Below are 13,445 nucleotides of genomic sequence, written 5' to 3'. Positions count from 1 at the left end.
AATGGGATGAGGCCATCAGGAGCGCTCCAAGAGGTAGAGATCTATGGCTCTCTGAGAACTTGTGGAGAATGGTGCTCTTGCAGGCCCTTGGAGTGGCAGTTTAGTGATCTGCTGCTCCAGGGTAAGCCTGGGTCACAGATGGTGAAGACCTTCAGGGAAGTGAAGAGACCAGTCACTATGGCTAACACTAATTGCTGTGGGTACCAGTGCTGGATATGTCACTCATCCCACCTATCCTGCTGTGATCTCAGACTTGACAGATCGGGGGATAGACTTGTTTTCTTCTGTGACATAAGCTTGACAGCTCTGGCTAAGGACAGGAGCTCTTGGGCTTGTGGTCTTCATTGTCTACGTTGAGACAATTCCTCTAATGCTAATCCTGACTGGATCCTAGACTTTGATCCCCAGGATACCTGCTTTGAGTCCCTGTTGGATCAGATTCTGGTATGCCTCAAATTGGAGCTTAATGCTCATTTTCCTATGGTGCGGTATGGTGGCCGTTTCATGAACATGCAAATTCTAAATTTCCCTGAGCTATGTGGTCACCAGCCAGGGGATTTTTTGTGTATTTGGCTATGGAGGCCAAACTGTCACATCAAGGAAAATAAAAGAAACACGTCTACTCAACCGTGTCTGAAATCTGCCAAGCGTGAGACTTTCAAAAGTCATTTGGCCTAGCTCCAACACCAGGCTGGGCCCCCACCTAGCTTGAACCGTGGGTCCTTTAAACATCCTCAAGGGAAATGCTTTCTTCATCTGAAATCCCCAGTCAGGCAAGAAGAGCGCCGTTCCATCTGGAAGTCTTCAGCTGTCTTGCGAGTGAAGGTAAGCTCTCTTTTCATATTTACTCAGAGTTTCTGGACCACATTTGAAATGAACTAGAGCTCTCAAGCCCTTGGTCATCTCTCTCCAATCTCTCTCCAGGGGTCATAGGGTACACACCCTGCAACGCCTGTGCTGGGGCTTAGGAAAGAGGTTCGGATATGTAGTCTGTGTGCCCCAGAGAGAAAGTATACACACTTATGTGAAGGTGAGTGTGGTGAGCTGCTGAGAGGACAGATGCCTTGACTGTGCTTCCTAGTCCTTTGTCTCCCTCTCTGCCCCTATGTATGTCATGGAAATAAAATATTGCTGGTAGATGGGTTTGGATGGTGTCTTTTTTTTTTTTTTTAACATTGTGTCTACTAGAAGGTAATCTTTGGCTCCGTAGAGTCCGGCCTTCCTTGGGAGAGGATGGCAAAGCATGGTGTTCTCCTAGGTTGACAGTCTCTCCCGGTGCCTCCCCAGCCTCCAGTCCTTTGGGGTTAGTCCTGACTCTGCTAAGCCTTTCTGAGGCTGATGCTAGAAACCCTCAGCAATTCTGGTTCTTTTAGGATTATGCAAAGAGTCTGTCCTAAAGCTGACCTTCAGTTCTGTTTTTCAATTTCCCCAGCGAAAATGCTAGTACTGTTACATATGAGACTGTCCTCATTGTCTGTGGGGCTCGGCAAGCCTTGGCGTGTCTTCCACCTTTCTCTCCTCCGAAACTACGTAGTTGCTGTAAGAGATTTTATTTAACAAAACACCTGCTGCTACATATGCAACTCTACTTTTCACTTTTTACTTCTTTATCTGGCCCTGTGACTGTAGCCTAAGACTATGACTTGTGAAAAAGCCAATGAGCAACCTACACAGAGAATCCTCTCTCTTCCCATGGCGATCCAGCAAGCATGCTCAGGTTAAGGAGATGAATTAAAGTAAAATATATAATGTTACCTTTGTAATAAGTCTACAGGGTCATAGTCAGAACACCAAATACAATCCATTAATCAAGCTGCAATCAAGTTTAGTGAATGAGATGAAACTCTACAGATAAACTACAAAAAGAACGAGGGTAAAAAAGTAGAAGGCAAATTGTTGAAGCCTACCTTTCTCATTCAAAACTACTTTTGGCCTAATAGAAATGGCTTTGCTGGCTGTCTTGGAAAGGACATTAAATTTCTCTTTAAAATTATACCAAGTCCCTGCCCTGAAGGATAAAAAACTGGCATTGTTGAGATAAATTTACATTAGTGTTAGCCCTCTATAAATAAATACATTGGCATGATCTTCACTGGACTGGCATGGTTTACAAAATTGTTCTGTTGTTAGATTTAACTGGAGCTATCTTCACACACATGGTAGATTGGAAATCTCTAGATGCAAAGCTTTCCATACCTGGCCCTTTGGGAAGTGCAAAGGGGAAATGCCCTGGCAGGTAAGAGCATCTGCTGAGCAAGCATGAAGACCCAAGATCAAGTCACCAAGACATCCCTGAAAAGCTGGACATGGCCCTGTGTGCCTGTAACTTCAGAGCTCTGGGGGATGGAGACCCGGAAGATCACTGGCCTTGCTTGGCAGCCATCTTAGCTCCGGACTTAGTAAGAGACCCTGCCTTAAAGGAGCAAGTCAGAGGGCAAGAAAGCAGTACACCTGGCATTCTCTCCGGATCTCTGCTTGCACATGTACCCCACGTGCATATGCCACCCACAGAGAAATGATTTAGAAGATTTTTTAAAAGGAACTTCAAAGGATGCAGATGAACATATGATACAGGTGCACTCGGCCAGCTCTTCTCACGCTGACTTAGTCGTGCCCATGGCAAGCTGAATAGATGATTATTTTACCTCAAGGAGTCAACAGAAAGGCAAGAAAGTTGAAGTTAACATTGTGATTGGCAGGTGTAATTGTAATTGGTGATCTTCCTTACCTTTCAAAATCCACTTGACTGCAGTACTTGCACATATCTTTGCTGTTCAGTTCTTAGTCCAAGACAGGCAGATCCCCAGTAGGTCTTTTCCAGTGATGTGTTTGAGAAACCCTCCTTTCGGTCTTCATTTTTTTTCCTTATGTGATCTCTATGGGAAGAATCATTTGGGTCATCTCCAGTGATCATCTTCCAGCTGGGAAAGATTGTCCTCAAGCCAACAGATAAAGAGAATCACATTAAAATGGGTTCAAACAGTGATCCATCATCCCTTTGGAAGATGCCGGGAAAGATGCAAACACCGAGGAATGTTACAGTAAGCCTTGGTTGGGATGGGTGTAATAACCATGCTGCCTTGGTTGGGACGGCTGTAATATCCATGCTGTCAGGAGACCTGTGACTCATCCCTTCACAGGGCCACGCTCTCCAAATCCCCCACCTTCTAATTCTGACCCTGACTCTGAAGGTACTCCTCCTATGCACCCTGATTTCCATCGAGCCAAGACTTTAAACATGTATGGGGGGGTTGGCAGAGAGATGTCTCAGCTGGTAAAGGTATCTGCTCCATCTGCCTGACAACCAGAATTTAATCCCCAGCACCCACATTTAAAAGGTGGAAGTGGTGATGTGATTCTGTTAAACTAGCACTCCTGTGGTGAGATGGCAGGCAGAGGAGAGAATCCTCTAGAAGAACATGGACCATTTGGCCCCTTAGTGTACAGCACAGCATCAGAAACAAGAGAGACTCCGCCTCAGTGTAGTGGAAGGTGACAGCATGCTCCTAAATCTTTTCTTTGATTCCGCACACCTGTACTGTGGCAAATACGTGCCCATGTGCACACCCAAGCATATATGTACACACACACATATATACACACTCACTATTTTAATTGTGCCACCAAGTCAAATGTGCCCTTCAATGTCCTATGAGTGTTAATGTCACTGATGCTTGCTCCACCCTCTCCTTGACTCCAGAATCATGGAATAGATGAGAGGTGGAAAGACCTGCTAATGTCAGCATGTGGGCAGGACTCACGGGTGGCATAAGGCAGCAGCCCTTGCTGCTTCCTTCCATAATGTTAAGAGAGAGTTGGAAGAGGCGGCAGCTCTCAAAGTTCTGTGCACTTGCGTTTTTCCAGTGGTATTCTGGGAAAGGGTGACTCACATGAGGGGGATAGTTATTCTTTTGATTCATGCTTAAATGCTGCTCCTTCTTCTGCTTCAGTCACGTGGATTATGAATATTTAATGCTGCATATACTGGAAATGAAGGTCAGGTCCTGCTCACTGGCGACTTCAAAGCAGCTTGAGTTCTGAAAGGCATACCACCTGCTGTCAGCAGAGTGGAGCGGAAAGGTTATGCATTGTTAAACTCTTCAGTAATGACTCTATCTGCACCACAATGGCTGGTGCACAGTTGGGGACGCCTGCTAGCTTTGCCAGCTTTTGCTCTTGGCTTCTGGTTTAAGCCCTGCTATTTGAGTGAGATGGGCATTTGGAAGGTGGAGGAAACCAGGCCACACATTTAGTAGCACACCCTTTCCAAGTGTTCCGTTGCCAAGGAATGGCATCTTCTCAGTCTTCATCAGTTTTATTTATTTGTTCACTTTATATTTTCCCTTCCTTCTTTCTTTCCTTCCTTCCTTCCTTCCTTCCTTCCTTCCTTCCTTCCTTCTTTCCTTTCACTCTTACAGCTTCAATATAAAAGTCTTAAATACTTTCCAGATAGTGACAATGCTTATGGTTAAGTATGGTTACAGATAATTATATGTAAATTTGCAATAGAAACTGACCAAATTGTTTCCAAAGTCTCTGAAAACACAACGAACAGTGTCGTTATAGTGCAGATAGCCAGAGCTGTGGCCCAACCTGTTTGTTATTTTACAGTTTTACCTGCCATCCCTCTTCATATATACTCAGATCTCTTCCTCATCTGATACATTTTCTTTCTAAAGGGGGTTGGGGCATGGATTAGTCAGTAAATTGCTCGCCACAAAAGCATGAAGACCTGAGTTCAGATTGTCAGTACCAATGTAACACTAAGTGGGGTTCCCTGCATCTGTAGCCCCAGTCCCTAGCTATCCTAACCATATTTGTGTGCACCAGGTCTAGTGACTTTATCTCAGAAAGTAATGTGGAGAGCAATTGAGAAACATACTGTGATTTCAATCTCTGGCTTCCACATGCTATGCACACACATACACACATGTCTGCATTGCATACACCCAACACAGACATATGCGTGCAACCACACGCAGACACACAAATTTGAAAAATAATGGACTGCTGAAGGGAGTTGGGATCCCCACCATTGTGCTGTGTGTGAATTGGGGTGCTAAGCACATTACATATGATTTCAGTGGCTCCTTCTAATATACTAGGTGGAGTTTTATCATTCTCACTTTACTGATTAGAGGCCTGGGACTCCAAAAAATTGTTTCAAGCCACATTGATGACAAGTAGTGGAGCCAGGATGTCATTCTAAAGTCCCTCTGACTCCACCGACCCTGCTGACACAAGCCTTCCAGCACAGAGGAGTTACAGAAGGAGCTTGGTGCAGAAGCTGTGAGAACAGGGACTGCTACACCTTGCCCTGCCAGGTCCTTTCTGCCTTCTTCATGCTCATTCTGAGAGCCCAGTCTACAGTGCATAGCTCTTGGGAGAGTCCTGTCACCAGCCTTCCCTCTACAGCTGCTGTGGACCACAGGGAACTTGATGGTTGTTTCTCAAGGCTCCTCATACCCAGGGGATTTCTTCCAAGGAAGGGTTCTTCCCACCCCACCCCCACCTGCTTTGCTGTGTGTATTATTTGACACACTGAAGTAGGTACAAGAGATGCCCTTTCCCTTTAATTGAATACATCCTTTTATCCTTCACAGAGTTACAGGGCTTAATCTTTCACAGTTTTGCTTTATGCTGCATGACATGCACAAATAAAAGTTAAACTAATAGTGTAGGAAAAGCTGGCTCCCCAATTGCTTCCTTGGAAGGTCTTAAAAAATGATTTTCTTTTAAAAAGGAAAAAATAGCCTGTTTCCTTCATTACTTCTTTTCGACATCATTATGCATAGGTGTTGACTTGGTGCCTCCAATGTGCCCATCCTCTCGGCCAACCTCTTGGCAGGGATGTGGGGGCAGCATAGGTCATGGATTCCCTTGGTTGATTTGAGAGTGATCAGTGGTAGCTCTCCTTTTCACCTTTATGTAGCCGTTCAACATGGCCAGCTGGGCCGCTAGGGCATAGGGAGGAAGTGCCTGGGAATATCTTAGCTGTTACTTCCTCTAATGGATCAGGGTCATCCTAGGTAGTGTTTGGAATAATTAGCTCCTGCACTCCTCTTTCTTGCTCTATTTGAAAAGGCATGGCATGCACTTAACCTTTGTTGAAGAAGTCAACACAAATCACCGTGCATGCGAAGCATCGCTTTCTTCTCCTCTTTTTAAAAATACTCCCCACCCCCCACAATGTTCACCCTCCCTCAGTGACATTTTTATTGCCAGGCTTTGGTTTGGAAAATTATGGGTAGGGAAAGTTCAAGGGCAGGGTGTTCAGAACAGCACTGCACATCTGTGAGGGGGAACACAACAGGAGAGCCGGCAGCTGTTGAAAGAAAAGCGTGTCAGATGGTGGAGGATCTTCCCCTCTGAGCGATGGGGAGGAGGGGGCCGCCTTCAGGGTAGATGCCGCAAATAGCTTCCGATGGGAGTCTTCATGCCCTTTCAGAATCTAGCGTCTTCTGGCACCTTTGAACTCCGCGGTGTGTAAGGAGCATTGACCCAACGTTTCTGTATTGTCTAGTGCTCCATGTTGCCGTGCCCTCATTAGCGGAGATAAAATTGGTAGCAAAGACAAGTAGTGACGATCCTTACCAGTCTGCTTTCATGTGGGTGCATTTAAGGCATGGACCTCATGCTCAGGATTTCCTCCTACTCTTCACAGTGCTGGCGCTGTCTCTGTGCCCTCACTCCTCACTGGGCAAGTGGTCCCACGGGCAGCATGTGAGATGGCATCTTCAAGTGTCAAGCATATATGCATGTACCACAGGCAGCTTATTAGAAGGAATAGGGAGCTCTGTTGGGAGTAGGAGAAATGAATGAGATAGATCTTTCAGGTTTGATAGCAAAGACAACTTGGGAATAGAGGTAACTTTTTCTATCTGAGCATTCAACCAGCTGTGGACTGAAAATAGTGTTTAAGCCGATCCCAATTTTATAGAACATACACAGACATACTTTGCTTTGCATTATTCCTACAGAACATCTGCTACTAATACAACATTGACAGTATGTTAAGTATTAGATAGAACCTAGAGGTGATGTAAAGTGCATGGAAGGTTGTATCTGAGTTATATGCAAACGTCCCATTGTTTCAAATAAGCAACTAAAGCTGCATGGATTTTGCTATTCATAGGGACCCCTTGAACCAATTCTTCATACAAGGGACACATGATATCACATCTTAAAAACCTCTTGGTACCACTGTTCTCTGTACCCAAATATCCTGTCCTTTAATTGGGGGCCAAATGTGGTAGAGAAGATGCAGGGGATGGAGACGGCTTTGCATGTCTTTACTATCACACGGGTAGATTTAGGAGACAAGGTCTGTTCTTTGGTTGTGTAACATTACGTTGAGTTTATTTGTCTCTCACAGTTTCTCTCCCTACCTCCTAGAGGTAACTAGAGGTTAAGTCCCCTGCTCAAGGTCACTGAATCAGACAGGGAGAGTGCTACAGTCTGGAAATTAGAACTCTTCAAGCTCAGCTCCTTTCTCCTTGATCTTTTGGGTCCTTTCTACCAACTTTAAGTCGTGAGCAAAGATGTCTCATGATTTACTGCCTACTAAAAAGCAAACCATATTGAACTCTTGTGCCAATTCTAGGCTCTTGGGTTTTCATCATGGTGCAGACTTTAAGGCCAGGAGAAAGCTGAGATAACCACATGGGGAAAAGATTAAACCCAGAAACAAGGATGACCAGGCCAGTTTGCTTCACCTTCACTGGCAAGACGCCTTGAACTCTGATCCTTTATGATCCTGCTTCTCTCTGTCTTGTCTGTAAGTCTTGTCTGCCCATCCATCCATCTGTCTGTCTTTCTGTTTTTCTGTCTATTTTTCCCTGCCCACCCCCAACCCCATTTCACAGTTATGGAGAGGTAAGCATCCTTCTGTGTTGTGTAAAGTTGATGAGGCAAGGTCGATTGACTCCGACTCTTTGGCGTTTGCTGAGCATTACTTTTGAGAACACGGTGCCCAGTGGCTCGTTCATTTTCCCCATGAAAATACTCTTTCCTAACTATGCCTATAAATCTGCATTTGCCCTTAAAAAAATAGAATGAGTGTTTGCTACCCTTCTCACTACTCTCCAGGATTTAAAAGGAGTGTTTTAGGTGACCTCGCACTCTCCTAACACTTTGGCAACTTCTTAAGAGATGGTTTTGTTTTAGGAGAAGTGAAGGAATGCATCCTCCTTAGGTTCCAAGCTTACCCATGTATTTTGTAATTACCTTAAGTTTATGTCGCAAGCTTCTGAGTCACATCTTGGTCCTACTGCTGTCCCCCAAATTCACAGCAGATATGCATTCAAAAAATGGCTCAAAGCCAAAGTGAGAGGCAGCTGTAGGGAAACACTGGCTTAGAAGCTGTAATCCAAACAGAAGAGCAGTGCTAATGACAGCACAGCCAGGGTGGCGCTAGGTGGCAGCAGCTGTTACAACTTCATCTTGGGGTTTATGAGCTGCAGGACATGTGACTTCTTGTCTGTGACCCCTTGTCCTCTGTCCTGATACCATGACAAATTGTCACTTTGGGAAGACCCTGACCAGTGATGAGTCATTTGTGATTTAAAAATAGAATCCTTTGCAGTAAGAATGCCCTTGGGACTTTTTGATGTCATTTTCCAAAATATTTTGGAGGTATGTGTATGTGTGTGTGTGTGTGTGTGTGTGTGTGTGTGTGTGTGTGTGTGTGTGTATGTGTGTATGCACACATGCACTTGTGCACATATTAGTGGCAGTAGTGTATAAATCTAGTAGAGTAGGAGCAGAGCATGGGGACACTGGTCCCAGCCTCATCACAGTACCAGACAGGCTGGGATCTATGTACCAGTGGTCTTAAACATATCAATCAATTAACTGAGTGCCAATTATGTTTGACATTGGGAAATATTAAATGCCATGGGTAAATCCAGGTCTTTCTCATCATGATGTTTAATTGTGTGTGTGTATACATACACACACACACACACATACACACACACACACACACACACACATATATATATATATATATATATATATATATATAATAAGAGGTAGGCAGTCTAAAATTCCAAAGGATCAAACAAACTAACAAAGAGATTTCAGCAGGTAATCTATTCTCAACTACTACTCTACAGACACTAGATGCTGAAGGCTGAGGAATGTAAAGGCAGCCCTCACAGTGGAATGTTTGACTCTCAGGGAAATATTGAATTGAGAAGACAGAAACTTTCAAACTTCCAAAAAAATCCCTAAAAGGGGACTCTAGCTATGGTGTTTACATTGGCCACGTGATTTTTCTTTTCAGTAAATGAAGCAAAACTCTGTCTGGAAATCAGCCTCTGAGAGCAGTGGTTGCCTTCAGACAGGGAATGGTGGTACTTGGCTGTATCTTAGTCCTTGGAAGGTACAGACAGGAAGAGCAGGAGTTCAAGTCCATCCTCTGCTATGTAGTGAGTTTCAGACCAGCCAAGGCTACATGAGACATTTTTAGAAGAGGGCTGGCGAGGTGGCTGGGCAGGTGAAGACACCATCAAGCTTGAGTGCCTGAATTGGACCCCTAGGGTAAACAGGTTTGAAAGAGAGAACCAGCCCCCATAAGTTGTCTTCCGACCTCCGCATCCGTGACATGGCATTTGTCCCAGTATCTGCCCAACACCCCCCTGGCGATTCTCCTGTACTCTAGGCACTCTTGTCTCTTATGATTCTCTTTTCCATAAAGAATACTAGAAGTTATTATTTTACCATTACCTTGATATAAGTCAAGTGTAATCCATCCGAGTTGTATTCGTTTTCACTATTTTAATTACTAATTATTTTGTGTTATTTCCTCTACCTCATACTAAAGGAATAAGTATTAAGATGTACTATAGGTCTTTAGAAGTATATACCTGCCATGTCTGATGGGAGGGTTGGCTGTGTTTTTTTTCCACCCTGTCCTTCCCAATCTTCCTGAAGTTTTCATGGGGAAGCAACCATTCTCTGAGAAAGACATCTGGTCTCATACTCATTCCAATGTCATAGTTATTACAGATAAGATAAAGCAAGTGTTCCATTTCCAATGTTTTTCCCCTTGGTTCTTTTGAGACAGGGTTTCTCTGTGTAGCCTTGGCTGTCCTGGAACTTGCTCTGTACAGCAGGCTGGCCTTGAACTCACAGAAATCCACCTGCCTCTGTCTCCAACTTTGTCTTGTGTCTTGACTTCATGACTGCAGCAACCCAACATTAAATATAGACTTGAATGCTCAGATCTTGTGGTGTTCAAAGGGAAGGGAGAAAACTGGCCTTAAAAATTGTATCCCCAGTTTAAAAACACTGGCCACTGCCATAAACCTCTCACAATGCCCAGCAAGCCAAGCAAAACACCTCTGCAGGCCAGATTTTGTTTTCAACTTCTACTCTAAACTCTCTCTTTCTGTTCTCAAATTAGCTCACCTCCAGGGGTGCCAAGAAATGTTCTTAACTCTTGGGCCCTTTCTCCCTCCAAGATGGAGAAACTTTGGTCTTTATGTGCCCAGGGGTTATTTCTCATAAAACATGTTTTTAAACACTGCTTAATTAAATTCTCAATCTTCCCTAAGCAAGTACTGTATGCCACAGGAATAAATCAGCCATGACTTACTGTAAAGCCCCAAAGCTACATATCATAACCCCTACGTCATCTCTGAAAATAACATCTTTAGAACCCCATAAACATACTCCTTTGTTTGTTTAAGGACTGCAAGAGCTTTTTAAACACGGTTGCTAAGTCACCAGGGAGTATTTTCCAGGACATAAATGGAAGTGAGCATAACCCCCTTCAATTGTCAAATTCTTCATGAGAAGCCCAAATCTGTCTATTCTGCTAGTGGATTATCTTGACCAGAACAGATTTGATGGTACTAAATATGTAATTGTTAATGATTGTTGGAGACTTTTCTGACTAATTTTGCTAAATGGGCACTTTATACTAAGCTTGGCTTCATTGCTAACAAAATAGATAGAAAGTACAAATTGGCATAGATAAATCCCAACCACAGCTTTCTTCAGCCCAAAATGAACAACTTTCTGAGTATTGCATTTAATATTTCCTGGTAATTCTTACGCTGTTATCCTTTCAAATACAATGAAAGTGTGCCTTGCTCCCCAGAAACGGCACCCGATGCAGGCTTCACTTCAGCCGCTGAACTTTTGGGTTTTGCATGGAAACTTGGCAGTTCAGATTAGTGTAGCAACAGACTTTGTTTGAACATGGATTCCAGGCCTTGGATATTTTCAGAACTAGGAAAAAGATTGATAACCTTATACCATCTCTGATTTCTGTACAGCCTTCCCATCAGGCTGGTTTTTGCATGAAAAATACCCAAGCTTCTTTTTGCCTTTCCTCACACACTAGACCAACTTGTAGGCAGAGCACAAGAGTTTAGTATAAGGAGTCAGCTTACCCTTGAGGAGAGTGCTCTGCCCTGTGTTCTGAGCCCACGCCATGATGGGGCTGAAGCGATGACTTTCTATAACCTCCACACTCCACCCTCACCATAAAACGCAGAGAAAAACCCCGCAGTCCATTTTGAGACATTTGATCTTGGTGTCCCGAGGAACTGCAGAGACAGAATGCAGAGAAAGGTGAAAAGAACGTGGATGCAATTAGGAGTCTCCACCTGTGCTTTTCCTCCAGCAGCAGGGGGGGGGGGGAAGCGAGCCAGGAACGCATCACAGGCCATGCCCTCTCCATAATCGCAAGGACAAGAATAATCAAGCAAGTTCTGTAAAGAGCTACATCAATAATTGAGACGTGCACCAGGCAGCCATGCAGCCTGCTGGGGCCTTCAGACACAATCTGTTAGCAGACATGGATGAGGCTAGGGAAGCAGGAAAGGAGGCTGTGCGTGCGTCTGCGTGCATGTGTGTACATAGGCTTGGAGGAGGCAGGAGGGAGCGGCAGTCAGCACTGCAATGAGTGAAAGCATGGAAGGCAATGGCTATAGCTCATCACGTAGAAAGAGTGCAATGGGTTGTGGTCCAAGCACACCCTTCTTTGGGGATTACAGAGACACCACAAAAATCTTGATTCGCCAGGGACCTTAACACTCGTCCATGGATGCCGCACTGAGAGCTTCCACTCTACCAGCCTGTTTCTTTTGCTAGTTCAGTACTGTTTCTTCTACCATAAGGGTCCTAGAGGTAGAGAGTCTTCTGAACTTAAAGGTTGAACAGAGATCAGCTGGGAACCTCTGTCCTTTCTACCTGCAGACCAAGTCTAAGTGTCCTCTCTGCTCTTGTACCCTAGTGCATTGGGATCACGGCCATGAAGAGACAGTGTTCATAAAGCCCAGCAAGAGAGGCCTTGACTTTCCTAGCTTTCCCTACCGTTTCAGGTAGCATAGAAAAGAAGGGCCAAGATAAAGTGTGCATATAGCTAGTGGGCGGACCTGAGAGCTCTTTGCTTTCTGCTTCTCCCCTGTTTATGAGCTTCCACCTGTTATTGGAGGAAAAGATCCTCCTTTGGCTGAGCTTTGGGCAGGGCTTAAGCAATTAGCAACTGGTCATATCACCTGAGACCCATGTGCTGTGCCAGGACCCAGGCACCACTGGACTCAAACAGTAGCCATGTCTCCGTCTACCTGTACCCACTGACCACACTGAAGGAGGAAGAGTCAGGGTTGGGGAGTCACTGGGGACCCCTGTTGGTTTATCCACCAGGGCTGCAAACCAATTTGACAGAAAACAGAAGAGCAGCTGGGGCTGTGAGAGGCCCCCTCTTCCCTGAATTCTCTGCCTCTTCCAGATTCCTTCCTGTCCTCACCTGTCTTCAAGCCAGCCAGCTGTGACAGTTTAATTGGTGTGGGGAAGGAGAGGCAGTAGGAAGCAGGCAGGGGGGACCAGTGTTCTGGAAGAAGGAAACTCCTCTGGGATGAAGGCATGGGACCATGACAGACAGGCAGGTCAGAGCCTGGTTCCGCTGGAGCAGGAATGCTCCTCCAGTGTCTTCCTCCAGTGGACTGGCTGTACATTCCTGTTGCTTCCTCAGTGCCTCTCTCCACGGAGGGGCCGAGCGCTTTGCTGGGAGGCCCTGTGCAGAAGTGAAGTTTGCTGCAAAAGATGCCTAGCGGGTCAGCAGCAGCATTGAACTCTTCCCTGGTTTAATTCTCTTCTCCTGTTTTGTGGTGTTCATCCTCAAACAAACTAGTTAAACGTTCCAATATGTAAGCTTTTTCCTTTGTGGAATGGGGTGGCTGTGGGGATGAGGGGTAGAAATAGTGGTGCATGCAAAAGCTCTTGGCACAGGACTAAGCAAGAAGGTAGCTCAGGACATTAGATACCATTAGGATTTTCTTTTAAAGTTGTTGTTGGTTTTTTATTTGTTGTTTGTTTCTTGTTGTTTTTAGCCTCCAACTAGACTTACTAGGGAAAGGAAGGAAGAGACTAAAACTAAGAAAGCAAGCAATTCATGTTAGAAAGTGGTGCAGTGACCAACTATGGGGCAG

The 13,445-nt window shown here is 44.9% G+C and overlaps 1 protein-coding gene across 13 annotated transcripts in view; it reads left to right on the top strand.

The window, feature by feature from the left end:
* Kcnma1 (potassium calcium-activated channel subfamily M alpha 1) overlaps positions 1 to 13,445 on the top strand; it is a 699,737-nt gene that overhangs the window by 351,060 nt on the left and 335,232 nt on the right. The window lies entirely within an intron of this gene.

The sequence above is a fragment of the Acomys russatus genome, chromosome 3 (genome assembly GCF_903995435.1).
Source record: "Acomys russatus chromosome 3, mAcoRus1.1, whole genome shotgun sequence".
Lineage (NCBI taxonomy): Eukaryota > Metazoa > Chordata > Mammalia > Rodentia > Muridae > Acomys > Acomys russatus.
The sequence above is the reverse complement of the archived record's forward strand: the minus strand, read 5'-3'. Positions and strand labels throughout refer to the sequence as shown.